Source organism: Phacochoerus africanus, chromosome 10, assembly GCF_016906955.1.
Source record: "Phacochoerus africanus isolate WHEZ1 chromosome 10, ROS_Pafr_v1, whole genome shotgun sequence".
NCBI classification, from domain to species: domain Eukaryota; kingdom Metazoa; phylum Chordata; class Mammalia; order Artiodactyla; family Suidae; genus Phacochoerus; species Phacochoerus africanus.
The window spans coordinates 100399469-100413098 of NC_062553.1; the positions used below are offsets into that span (position 1 = coordinate 100399469).

The following is a 13630-nucleotide window of genomic DNA, read 5'->3' on the forward strand; positions in this document are numbered from 1 at the left end:
ATTGATTTATCATTAGACTTGTTAATAATCAACAGATTTATTCTGGGTCATTTAAAAACTACCTAATATTCTTAATATTATGCAATTTTTATAACTTCGATGAGAGTTTTTATCATGTATGGATGCTGAATTTTATCAAATGCTATTTCTGTATCTATTGAGATTTGATCATATGATTTTTTCTTGCCTTTGTTAATGTAGTGCATCACATCGATTGGTGAATATTGAAACATCCTTGTATCCCTGGAATAAGTCCCATATGATCATGGTATATTATCCTTTTTATAAATATATAAATATTTATAAATATTATGGATTTGGTAAGCTAATATTTTATTGAGCATTTTTGCTTCTCATACATCAACATTATTGATCTATAACTACCTATTTTGTAGGGTCTTTGGTTTTGGTATCATGGGAATTGTGGTCTCACAGAACAAATTGGGAGTGTTTCATCTTATTTAGTAATTTTTTGGAATAGTATGAGAAGGATAGGTATTAGCTTCTCTTTATATGTTTGGTAGAATTCCCCCATGAAACTCTCTAGTCCTGGACTTTGCTGGGAGTTTTATTACTGCTAGTAATTGGTCTTTTCAGACTAATTTATTTCATCTCTAATCTTTATTATTTCCTTCATTTTGCTGATTTTGGATTTTTTAAGTCTTCTAATTCCTTTAGATGGTAAATCAAGTTGTTTATTTAAGGTTTTTCTTCTTTTTTTAATGATTTTTAATTTTTTCCACTATACCTGGTTTACAGTGTTCTGTCAATTTTCTACTGTACAGCAAGGTGACCCAGTCACACATATATATGCACATTCTTTTTTCTCACATTATCATGCGCCATCATAAGTAACTAGATACAGTTCCCAGTGCTATACAGCAGGATCTCATTGCTTATCCATTCCAAAGGCAATAGTTTGCATCTTTTAACCCCAAATTCCCAGTCCATCCCACTTCATCCCCCTCCTCCTTGGCAACCACAAGTCTGTTCTCCATGTCAATGATTTTCTTTTCTGTTCATTTGTGCCATATATTAGATTTGAGATATGTGATATCATATGGTATTTGTCTTTCTCTTTCTGACTTACTTCACTTGGTATGAGAGTCTCTAGTTCCATCCATGTTATTGCAAATGGCATTATTTTGTTCTTTTTATGGATGAGTAGTATTCCATTGAAGAAGGTTTGTATTCCTATAAACTTACCTCTTAGAACTGTTTTTGCTGAATTCCATAGATTTTGAAGTGTTTTCATTTGTCTCAAGATATTTTCTGACTTGCTCTTTGAATTTCTCATTGACCCATTGGTTTTTAGTATCATGTTATTTAGTCTCCATGTGCTTGTGCTTTCCTTACTTTTGATTTCTAATTTTGTATTGTTGTGGTAGGAAAAATGCTTGATATAATTTCTGTCCTCTTAAGTATGTTGGATGTTATTTTGCGACATAGCACATGATATATTCTGGAGTGTATTCCACGTGTACTTGAAAAGAATGTGCATTCTGCTGTTTTGGGATGGAATGTCGTATAGATATGTATTAAATCCAACTGGTCTGTTGCATCATTTAAGATCACTGTTGCCTTATTATATTATTTGACCATTGATATCAGTGGCATGTTAAAGGTCCCCTGCTATTAATTTGTAGTATTGTCAGTTTCTCCCTTTATGTTCTATTATTATTTGCTATACATATTTAGTACTCTTGTATACATATATGTTAAGGAGGGTTAACATGTCCTCTTATTGATCTCTTGGCATTTTATACTGCCCTTCTGAAGTGAGTGTCATGTAAGCAGCATATAGATAGGTCTTGTTTTTTGTTTTTTCTTTATCCAGTCAGCCACAGGAACTACTGCTGATGTGCTGCTGCCTATGTAAGTGCCAGTAATCATTGCCCATGCCATGCTCAAATACTGACCCAGGTCTGGGTCACCTCTATATTCCATGGCTGAGCTCTCTCCCTAATTATGGTAGCATTCAGTCCACAGTGCAGAGCTGCAATATGAAGCAAGCAGAGCTGGAGCATTCACTCAGTTCAGGCTGGGGCATGCTCTGGGAAGTTCTAAGGAGACTGGGCAGTTTTCAGTCTACCCTCTCCACCTTGCCCCAGGAGGAAGCCAGTACTAATGCTGTCTTCATGCACCAAGTCCAAGCTTCCCATTGATCTCTTGTCAGTGCCAAGAGCCCTCCAACCAGCCAAGGGCACTCATCTACTTGTCTTTGCTGTGTCAGACCAGAGAACTGGAGCACCCAGTGTATCCCTCAAATCACTCACCCTCAGGGCTGATCTCATTTTTGTCTGAGTTTTCCCCCAGGGCTGCACAGGTCCTGACCTGATCACTTCTCTTCCCTTTCTACCTGATTCTGCAGTGGTCTTTCTTACAGCATTGCCAATCTCCAGTTAGTTTTTAGTCTTTTTGCCAATCTCCAGTTAGTTTTTAGTGAGAATTGTTTCACAGGTAGATGTATTTTTGATGTGTTCGTGGGGGGAGATGAGTTCCATATCCTCCTACTCTACCATCTTAATCTCTATAATGAAATGTTAAAGCCATGTGAAATACAAAATTATGGGAATATTTGATACAATAGAAAGTCCATGTGGTTTGGTAGTCATATGAGACTAGATTCAACTCCCAACTCTATTACTTAAAATTTGAATGACGTTGTTTTAATAACAGCTCTGATTTTTAATTTTATCATCTCCCAAAGTAGACTTGTTAGTGACGACCTTCGAAAGTTCTTATGAGGATTACATGAAATTATATTTTTGAATGCTCTTAACATGGGACTATCACAGTACCCACTTAATCAGTCATGGCTATTATTATTGTAATGTTGGTTGAATGGAAGGAATAGTAGCAAAAATACTGGTATTAACAATCATGCCTTTTTTTAAACTATTGTTGTGGGGGAAAGCAAAACTTTTCATTGCTAGTCACATGGAGAATTCCAAAATCAAAAACTGCATAGAACATTCTTTCTCAATAATGTACTTTTGTCAGTTAATACTATGGCCAATCATTGTTGCATACATGAATGCATAGTGACTTCTGATTAACTCTTTCCAAATAAGTTAAGCTCATATCAGGAGATTAAGCTAACTCATATGTGATTAAGCTAAAACATATGTAATGTTGGTTTCTGCTCTCAGTGCAGTTTTAAACTGTTAAACCCACACCAGCTGCATTCATAAACCAGCCATTCTAATCATCTGGTATCACTCCTTGGGGCACGTTAGATTATAGAAGGAATGTGATAAAGCAACATGAATTTTAGCAGATTTATTTCAATTTCTAATCGAACTCATTCCAGCATGTTCCCTGACCACTCCTGGGCAAAGACATTTAAAATAAAGAAAAATGAGTTCAGATGAAAAATGTCCAGTTATTTACAACAATAATCCTCGAAATGATTGTCCCATCATCTCCGTAATTTAAATAATTTTTAAAAACCATCTTCCTCTCAGTTCAAATATAAACATGATTTTAAAAAATCAAAGAAATACCTGTATAACTTATAAGTTTTTTGATATTCCTTATAAAGAAAAAATAATTTGAGTCTGAATTTGGGAACAATAATACTACCTCATAAGATTCCATCCAAAAATAATACAACTAAGATAATACTTACTATGTTGTAATCACTATTTTCCAAGAGTTTAACATGTATTAACTCAAAGCACATAGTAATTCTAAGATATGGATATTATTATGCCCTCTTTTTTCCCTTTGTTTTTCAGATTAAAAAAACTAGGGCATACAAGCTTAAGTATCTTGAAATGGTGAGTAGAAACCAAGATTCACATGCTAGAGTTTTGTCTCCTTGACCTCTCATTCATAATGCTCATTACAAAAATTAAGAATGACATTCAGGGATTATTTTAAAATAAAATATATCCAAGTAATTTTAAATCTCATTTTATTTTTTTTGTATACCAACAACAAGATAGGTGAAAAATCACAGGGCTAACAGTCTCACTAACGAATATTACAAACAAAGCCACTCTTTAACAAGCCTATCTTAAAATTTCAGCTTTTTTGTTTCATTCCTTTTTTTTTGTCTTAACCCTTTTCTTTTCCTGTCTTTTCAAAGGGGTTTCCAACTTCTGTTTCAACTTTCTTCCATATTCCTACTAATAATTTTCATTTGTACATGAGGACTTTCAACTGCTATGGATTTATGTTGTGTCATTTTCTTCTGGAAATTGTAATATTTGACCCCCTCTTAGTTTACTTTCTAGCTAGTCTTTTCTACACTTTGCTTCCATTATCTCCTTCTAAATTAGTGTGTTTGTTTAGCTACTTTACTTTAGATTTATTGGTGACTCTTACAACATCTAAATGAATAACCAGGGTCATCATTTCAGAAAAATTATGAAATGTTGAAAGAGAAAAGATCTTTTGTTTGCTACTCTCCTTATTCATTCCAACTCCAACCTCCACTCTTACCCCAGTCCTAACCCCATGTCAGAGAATGTGCTGATTAGAGCCTCATCTATCCTTTAAAGTGCAAAAACGAGAAAAGAAATAATTTCTGTATTTACATCGCCATTTGAGCCTGAATTTTCAAAGATGTCTGGCTAATACCTATATTTACTCGAGGTAGAATATAATAAAATATAATATCTGTATTTACCAGAGGTAGAAATACTCTGGTTAAATATTATAATATTCAAAGAAAAACTAATCAAGGGAAATTTTCAATCCAAAAGAAGGGTCATATCTCTGATTATAAAGATCACATGACAGTGGACATGCCTAAGTGAGAAAATGCCAAATCTTTCTATATAATATAAAGTGACAGTATGCAAAAGCACTTACTGGGTTTCATATGTTAAATTCATTATCTGATATAATACTCGTTCCAGGTAAATCAGCAGAGGGATGTAAAATTGCATAAATTTGTTCACAAGGTTGTAAATGTGTCAGAGTAGCTGTTTTTCAGGTATCTGAGTTGACCCAACAGCTGAATGCTCACTTGTGTTAGTCTGTAATAAAATACTCATGCCTGGACCTCACTCTGGTCAAGTGCCAAACTAATTATCTATTACCTGATATTGTCCAGGAGTTCTCTTTTACATACTTCTAAGGCAAGCAGGTAAAATACTTAATCCTTCCTCCAAATACACTAATCTACAGTTAGTCTAGATAAAAATAAAACTGAATAATAATGATAATTTTAAAGCAAATCACCAAATAAGTTCACTGACATAAGTCTTTAGTCAATACTCGTGACCCAGTGGAATATCGATTCTATATCATTTCTTATACTTGGAAGCAATCCGTAGAAAGAGAAGAGGAAACAAAACAAGAAGGTTAATTGATCCATTAACATGATTACTAACAAAAGAAGAAAACAGGTTTTCTTATGTTCTTTCATTATAATAGAAAAAATTGTTCAAAATTACATAATTGAGAGTGTGGGAACCAGGAAGAGATTTGAATCACTGTGACTTATTACATTTTTTTTTCAGCCCTTATTCCACTAAATAGCTGTTTCTTTTTATACCATACTGAGTACTGCTATGTTTATGCCATTATAAAATCACAAAGTTGAACTGTGGAAATGGCTATAACTAGAAATTATGAGCTGGATACCTATTTATTACAAATGGCACTTATGCAAAAGGAAGAAATTCTAAAGAGACCCGATAAGCCTGTTATTCATTTGCTTATGTATTACTGAATAAACAGGAGCACTCTTTTAAGTTTAATAAATTTAGAGGAAAATGTGAGTACCAGAAAGAAGTATAAGTTACACTCATAACACTTACAGTAGTAGATGCCAAGGCAGTATCTATGTGCTGCTCAGATTACACTAAACAAGCCCTGAACAAATGTCAATAACATCGTCTATGGATGTGTCACTTAGAAACTCCTTATGGGCCATTCAAAGTGCTTATAAGCACATGAATTTTATATCTTCCTGAATTAAATGTCTTATTCTATTTTAAATGCAGTATATTTTGTATTGCTTCTATTGTAGAAGTACTACTTGATTTGTCATTTTTTTTATTTTTTGATCTCTTAAATGTGAATTGATTTGATTCTAAATGCTAAGTAATTTTACACAATACTTCATCATTTTAGACCTGCAAGTAATTCCCCTAGTGATTCAATTGAACTGAAGATTTAAATAAAAAAAACAGTCTTAAAGGTATAAAGAGATTGATAGAATAACTTAAACTCATAAAAGGACACAAATTTAACCAATTTACTTAGCTAAATGATATCTAAGAGTAGACAATAATATTTAAAATTTATTTTAATTTGTATGAGTTTGTATCATTTTAATGCAGTTTTATCAATACAAATATTCCTTTAGAATAGCAGTAAGAACAGAGTGCATATTATTGATTAAATCCTAGTTAATCACTGTTAAAATAAATTTAAAATGTATTTAAATTTAATTTAATTTAATAAATATTTATAGAGGCACTGTTGAAAATACATGCTATGAAATTGATTGTGGGAGATGGCTTATAAACAAAGAGAGTCATAATAATCCAGTCTTTAAAAAAATAGAAAATCATGTATTTTTATGATTATTTCAAGATGTAAATTTCAGTTGTATATTATTTCATTCATCCAATATTTATTGAATATCACCTCTCCTTCAGACACTGTGTAGGCATTGCTGTCTCCAACAGCAAACTGAACCCAGAATAATGTACTGCACAAGTAAATTTAGGTCTTCACTCAATAGAAAAATGACATAAGAAATGTAAAAGTAAGCCCAGGAGAGCTGGAGTCAGGAAAGAGGAAATACCTGGTTAGGGGCATCAGCCTTTCCTCAAGGAGGAAGCATTTAATTTGCAACTTGAAGGATGCTTAGGATTTCAACAATTAAAGAGAGGAGGGCTTTCTCCAGACTTATAATTAACAGTTATGTGGAAAGGGAGGCAGTAAGAACTCAGAAAGTATGCAAGAAGTAGCATGGGGCATTTTCTTATTGTAGTATTAGGTATAGACCCATACTACATACTTCTCAGATGAGATTATAGGTTGAGTAATTTCTAAGCAGTTAGGAAATTTGAGAAGGTCCTTTTTTCTTCTTCTGATAAATTATTTCCTCAGGTTTTCTTTTTCATTCTCAGAAGTGTATTAGCAAGAGCCAATTCCATTCTTGCTCTGTTCTGATCTATTTTCTGTAGAGCAGCAGCCAGAGATCTTTCTTAAATGCATATGTGAGGATCTCACTTCTCTGCTTGAGTCATCAATGTTTTCTTCTTTTATACTTCATGAAATAAAATAAAACAATAAATGAAAACAGGGAAATAAAATCTAACAAAGTTTTGTCTGACTCAGAGCCTGTGAAAAAGTTCTTCTGTCAAGAAACTTTTCCTTCCTGTTTTGCCATACTAGTAATGATTTACCATCATCACTTATCAGTAAATGAGAGTTTCTTAAATATTCCTTCCCTGATTCATTTAATCTAAATGAACTTTTAATTCTCTCTTGTGTGGACCCCAGTCTTTTTGTTTCCCCTCATTTATCACAACTTGTAATTGTATGTTCACTTATGTGTTTACTTATATGATGACTTTCATTATCCATTCCCATAACTCCATCTCTGATAGACTAGAAGCTCCATTAGAAAAGCATCATTTTAGGCGCAGTAGGTTAAGTATCCAGTGTTGTCACTGCAGCAGCTTGGGTCACTGCTATGACTCAGGTTCGAACCCTGGCCTGGGAACTTTCACATGATGCAGCTATAGAAAAAAAAAGAAAAAGCATAATTTTAGGTTTGATTGACCATTGTAGACCCAATACCCAACATACCTCTGAAGGAAAGACAGTTGGCAATACAGATTGATTGGATAAATCACTTTACATATCCTAAAATCATTTTTCATATTCTGAAACATAATCATAAAATTACATGATTTCTTTAAGTGGCTTATTATGACTCCTATCTTCATTGAAATCTAAGCCAGGATTATTACTTTCAATGAAAAGAAGACACTATTTCTTGATTATCAAACTCTTTCAAAGCAAGGGTAACATGTTGGATTTGATTAGCAATAACCTTTCTATATTCAGTTTTGCTTTTTCCAAGCATCTGGACATCCAGCACACACACGCACACAGAGTGATATTGCTGTGTCCAGCGCTGCAGGGCATCAGGGAACTCTGGAAGAAGGACGGCACACTATAACAAAATGCATAAGACTCTTACATCTAGAAAGTAGGGGACCAAGAGGCACTCTGTTCCACAGAACAAGGGTGCTGGGCTTTAGCCCACAATAATTTTATTAAGGAAGGTGCCGTATGTAGATTAGTGAGCAGGAACAGGCATAGGCATGACAAAGCTACCTCTTAGTGAATAACAAAGGAAATGATTAGCCCTGGTGCATACCTCTAGGGCATAGTGCAGCTGCTTATAGAATAGCATAGTTTGTGCATAACTCCCTTATCTTGTCTTTGAAAGAGACCCTGGACCTTAGAAAGTCAGCAGCTGTTTGCTTTCTGCAGAGTTCAGCTGTTCAGTGGCCTCCAACATGTCATAAGAATGAAGGTTGACATTCGACTTGGTTGTTAGTCCTACAGCCATAGAAAGTGACTAAAGGGAAGGACCACAGGGATGAAAATGAAAGTAGGGTGAGGAAGGTAAATGCTAAGATTCTATTTCACTTATTCCTGAGTCATACTGAATTATGGGACCTGAGTAGCTGAATCTCATAGGTATCTAGATATCATATAGTGTGGTAGACTGAACTTTCAAAAAATCTATCCTATCTCACATTCTCATCTCTATATAATCCTTACCTTGATCAAAAAGTGAGGTCTGTGAACCACCTCATTGAATATGGGTGGGCTTCACACTCACTTGGAACCAAGAGAATGAGACACAGGATAAGCTGAATGACTTGTGAGGCTAGGTCCAAAATGGTGGTCCCATTTCTACATACATTCATATTCTAATAATGCCACAGAGGGAAAGTGATTAAGAGGTGAAAACCAAGGAAGAAGGATCAAGATGCCAGAGGAGTAAGACGTCATGCTCACCTTCTCCCACAAACACATCAAAAAAAACACACCTACATGTAAAACAGTTCACACAGAACATCTACTGAATGCTGGCAGAAGAACTTAAACCTCTCAAAAGGGCAAGAAACTTTAGACATAACCAGGTTGAACAAAAGAAAAAGAGAGAGAGAGAAATAATCAGGATGGGACTAGCATTCCTGAGAGGGAGCTGTGAAGGAGAAAAGGAACCCACACCCTAGGAAGCCACCTAAATGAAGGAAAGATCAACCGAGTCGGAGGGACCTCAAGTTGCCGAGAAAAAGTGCAGCAGCTGGACTGAGGAGGGCAAAGTAGAATGAGAGCAGCACTGGGCCACTGCCCTGGACACCACAGCCTGAAGCTCTTGGGCGGGGACTGGGCGCTGAGATTCAGGCTCCGGAGGTCAGTTCTAGGGAGAGGACTAGGGTTGGCTGTGTGGGAACAGCCTAAGGGGCTAAGGAACGGTGTGCCATGGGTTGGGGAACAGGTGTGCTATGGGCTGGGGAGTGGAACACTATGGCAGAGGGAACCCAGGAGGAGGTCTGGACCTGTGGGAAAAGCAAGGTGCCTTTGTTGGGGAGAGCTAGAGCAGGAGGGGCAGACCACCATAGGAATCTCCCTGCTCCCGCGCATGGGGTCTCTCGGAGGGCAGGGCACCTCTGGCGCAGGCTACAGGTGGCAAGAAGCTAGTTGCTTAGGCTACAGGAGACCAGGTGCCTCTTGTGCAGGCTATGGGTGTCTGGGCACCTCTTGTGTGGGCTAAGAGCAGCATGGAGCTAAGTGCAACATGGTGCCTCTTATGTGATCCATAGGCAACAAGGACAGACTGCAGTAGTCATCTCCAAGGCCAAGGGAGGCATGGCCTGCCACCACTGGGGGCCTGTGAGTGGGCTCAACCTGCAGCCCCAGTCACCTCAGGGGTCAGCAAAAAAAAAAAAAAAAAAAAATTAGGGCACTGCAACCAAGCAAAAGACACAGAATTGCCAAAACAACGCTGAGGAACAAAAACCAAGCAGGAGGCATAAGTCTCCCAGACTTCAGGCACTATTACAAAGCCTCAGTAATCAAGACAGTGTGGTACTGGTACAAAACAGACACACAGACCAATGGAACAGAAGAGAGAACCCAGAAATAAATCCAGACACCTACAGTCAATTAATCTTTGACAAAGGAGGCAAGAACATAAAATGGGAAAAAGATTCTTTTCAGCAAGTGGTGCTGGGAAGACTGGACAGCTGCATGTAAATCAATGAAACAGGAACACACCCTCACACCATGCACAAAAATAAACTCAAAATGGCTTAAAGAGTTAAACACTAAGACAAGACACCATCAACTCCTAGAAGAGAACATAGGCAAAACATTCTCTGACATCAACCGTACAATGTTTTTCTCAAGTCAGTCTCCTAAGGCAACAGAAATAAAAGCAAAAATAAACCAGTGGGACCTAATCAAACTGACAAACTTTTGCACAGCAAAAGAAACCATTAAAAAAAAAGGCAGCTTACAGAATGGGAGAAAACAGTTTCAAAGATGCAACTAACAAGAGCTTAATCTCTGAAATATACCACAACTTATACAACTCAACAGCAAAAAAGCCAACAACCCAATTGAAAAATGGGCAAAAGACCTGAATAGACATTTTCCAAAGAGGATCTACAGGTGGCCAACAAGCACATGAAAATATGCTCCACATCACTAATTATTAGAGAAATGCAGATCAAAACTACTATGAGGTATACCACCTCACACCAGTCAGAATGGCCATCATTAATAAGTCCACAAATAACAAGTGCTAGAGAGGGTATGGAGAAAAGAGAACCCTTCCTACCCTGCTGGTGGGAATGTAAATTGGTACAACTACTATGGAAAACAGTATGTAGGAACCTCCAAAAACTAAATATAGAACTACCATATGATCTAGAAATCCCACTCCTGGGTATATATCCAGACAAAACCTTCATTGAAAAAGATACATGCACCGCTATGTTCATTGCAGCTCTATTCCCAATAGCCAAGACATGGAAACAACCTAAATGTCCATCAACAGATGAATGGATTAAGAAGATGTGGTATATATACATAATGGAATACTACTCAGCCATTAAAAAGGACAAAATAATGCCATTTGCAGCAACATAGATGGAACTAGAGACTCTCATACTAAGTGAAGTAAGTCAGAAAGAGAAAGGCAAATGCCATATGATATCACATATCTCAAATCTAATATATGGCACAAATGAACCTTTCCTCAGAAAAGAAACTCATGGACTTGGAGAACAGACTTGTGGTTGCCAAGGGGGAGGGGAATGAAGCGGGATGGACTGGGAATTTGGGGTTAATAGATGCAAACTGTTGCCTTTGGAATGGATAAGCAATGAGATCATGCGGTATAGCACTGGGAATTAGTCACTTAAGATGGAGCATGATAATATGAGAAAAAAGAATGTACATATGTATGTGTGACTGGGTCACCTTGCTGTATACAGTAGAAAATTGACAGAACGCTGTAAACCAGGTATAGTGGAAAAAAATAAAATTCATTAAAAAAGGGTGAAAATCATTTCCCAGGTTCTTACATTTTTCTTTTTCTTCTATAATACATATTTTGCTAAAGAGATAAACCTTTTCCCCCTTCCTCCTTCACCACTTTATAGATTTCAGCATTTAAAGACATCCCCTGCCTTTGAGTCCTAGACATTATAGAGTAGAGGCAAGCCTTCCATCCCCACATTTTTCTAAATTTCTTGTCCACAGAATTCATGAGAATAATAAAACTGTATTATTTGATCTTTGAATTTGAGGTGGCTTGTCAAACAGATAATTTTATTATTTAGCATGGCATACAAATCTCTTGTGATTTAAATTACCTTTATATTATCATTTGTTCATTTTCCTAATTCACTTGGTCATAAAAAACAAAAGTTGTCTTACTTTCTCTTTGGTTGAGACTTCAGCTTTCATTTTTGCAGCATCCTTAAACTAGAGCTTCCCCCTGCACAAGAGATAAAGTCCAACCCAGAAAATCAGTTCCAAAGGTAGGCATTTCTGCCTGTGGACTTGTACTACATAGTGACAGCCCTCTTATTGGAACATTGCCTGAACATGACCACTGATTCCTGTGTCCTCTTTAGCCTTGAAGTCTGCAGTTTTGCCTAGCTTGGTCACTTGATATATTTATCCATCCACTTAATGAATATAAGAAAACCATTTTGTTGCTTTCCTAGAAGTGGATTTGTTTAAGGTCACTAGATCTGTTTCTTCATATGTGAATGAAACGGTTGAACTATATACCATAGTTTCTACTTCATTAAAACATGTGCACTTGGAGTCCTGATCCAGCATAGATCCTGAGGTTCCATACTATTATGAAGGCAAGCCACAAGCCAATATAGGCACTCATTGCCCAGGGACCAGATACTTGAATGAACAAGCCTTCAGATGATTCCAGATTCTACTCTTCAAAGCAGCCTTAAAAATTGAGTCTTACCATGACCCTTTATTTTTTCTGTTGAATAACATTACCTGTAAGGTTATTGTCCAGTAACATGTGCCCTAGAGTCATGTAGAATGATAAGCATACCAAATATAAAATTGTACCGTATGAAACTTGCAGTCAAGATCATATTCAGTTTGCAGGTGAACTTTTTGCATGGGTTCTATCTTTGTGCACATAACTTGCACTTCAGTAGCAATAAAGCAAGCCATAAACATGCAATGAATAATTTTCCATTACCGTTATTTGAATCATGGTTTAAAGTTACTTTATTGTAGAATAATATTTTTTAAATTATCCATTGAATTTTTCATTGATAATCATTCTTAAAACTCTTTACCTACTCAGGTTAAGACATACTTCATGGAAAGACATACTTCTTGCTAAAGTCAAGCAAGATAGGATCCATTATTTGTCCAGCTTTAAACTCCTCAGATAATCTTTTGAGGCTCATTTTAGATGCAAAATTGTGAAACATAGCTTTAAAAGTAAGACTTTGTTGAGAGAAAAACATGGCATACAGACTTGCATTAATTGTGTTCCTCATTTTCTAGAATTTATGATGCTTTGAAATTTGGATTCTTGCAGATACTGGAGACTGCCCCACCCAGGATTAGCTGATTCCTGGAGATAGTAAATGACTCCCCTGAGATGTGGCTTTCATGTGCAAATCAAGCAATCTAGAGTCCAAACTCTCTTACTTTCCCCTTTATCAAACTCTCACAGGTTGAGTCCCTATCCCTCTGCCCAAATATCACCTCAGAGCCAAGTACCAGGTAACTAGGGGCTATCCCTACATCTCAAGGTCTGTTGAAAGTTACTCACACTAGCCAATCCTAAATATATTTAGCCTGCTACCCTGCCTTGCCCATTGCTTCCCATGAAAACCACAATGAAGACTTTCACCCATGTTTTTGCTTGTTCCTCTGCCTCCTCACCAAACCTGATGCTTCCCCATGTGGCCCTGCATGGCATGCCGTGCCTCCTGTTTCAGGGTCTGTGACTATAAACTTCTTTCATGGCAATCATTTCTATGTCTGTGTCTTATTATATCTGAAAAAAATCCAGAGTTCATTTTAGATAAAGATTCTGGATGAACCTTTTTAAACTTTGGATTAAACTTCA

At 36.5% G+C, this 13630-nt stretch overlaps 1 long non-coding RNA gene across 1 annotated transcript in view; it reads right to left on the reverse strand.

The window, feature by feature from the left end:
* Window positions 1–11907: 11907 nt before the first annotated feature.
* Window positions 11908–13630, reverse strand: part of LOC125138137 (uncharacterized) — a 273650-nt gene continuing 271927 nt past the window's right edge. The window contains exon 4 of the long non-coding RNA XR_007137584.1: window positions 11908–12004. This is a non-coding gene — a long non-coding RNA (uncharacterized LOC125138137). The remainder of the gene's footprint in view (window positions 12005–13630) is intronic.